Source organism: Gracilinanus agilis, chromosome 1, assembly GCF_016433145.1.
Source record: "Gracilinanus agilis isolate LMUSP501 chromosome 1, AgileGrace, whole genome shotgun sequence".
In the NCBI taxonomy this organism is placed as follows: Eukaryota; Metazoa; Chordata; class Mammalia; order Didelphimorphia; family Didelphidae; genus Gracilinanus; species Gracilinanus agilis.
This window is the reverse complement of record NC_058130.1, coordinates 25,963,704-25,964,634: the sequence shown is the minus strand read 5'-3', so window position 1 is coordinate 25,964,634 and position 931 is coordinate 25,963,704.

Below are 931 nucleotides of genomic sequence, written 5' to 3'. Positions count from 1 at the left end.
TGTCCAGGCTGGAAAGAAGGGTGGGAAGGTTGGAGCTAGCGGGGGGAGGCAGAAAGGGGTGGGGGGGGGGGAAGAGAAAATAGATCGAGAACTAAGGCAATCCCTCTCTCCTCCCCCAATGGTATTTAGAAACAGTCTGTTTGTACCTCTCCGCATTGTTTCGGTGTTTGGGGTGAGTTGTTTGTTTGTTTTATGTTCTGGCGTATTTATTTTTGGAGGGGCCAGGATTAATCGGAGAAGGCCAGTTTAGCTGTGTATGGGATAGACAAGCTGAGCCAAGCTCCTGCCATTCTTTTCTCCTCTTGAAATGGGGAGGGGGAAGCTTAGAGCAAGAACGCCTGGAAATTTAGCATCCCTCCATATCTCCCAAGTTAAATCAGGCGTACCAGCCTCTTTCTCCAAATAGCCGAGGGGAGGGGGGAAATCGGGGGAGAGGTGGTGTAGGAAGGATTTTTAAACTGAACTCAGTCATGTTTTGAAAACTTCGGGTCTTGCTGTGGCTGGGAGCTGCAGCCCGAGGAGGAGGCTAGTCCTCTGTAGTCAGATTCTGGAGTGGATGCTTATAGCTTTTCCTCTCAGATCCCTCATTTCTTCTCCTCTCTGCTTCTCTTTTACTATCTCGCTAGAAATTGCAACTTGCCCCTCACCTGTCACGGTCAGGTTCTTTAATTCTTTGTCAGTTTGGGGGGCGGAGGGGGGAGATCCAGGAAGAAAGAAGTTAGGGAGGAAAAAAAGAGGTTTAAGCGGAGTGTAACCCAGACCAGTTTTCCGTTCCCCCTCACCTGGCATGGAGGGCCAGGGGAGCAAACGCCGGAGGTGACTCCCAGCCTAGTGGGGAGGGCCCAGGGTTCTGTAACAAACTGGTGCGTCAATAACAGATTGGTTCCATGCTACGATCACATATAGTCAGCCCTCTCTGGAGCGACAAATG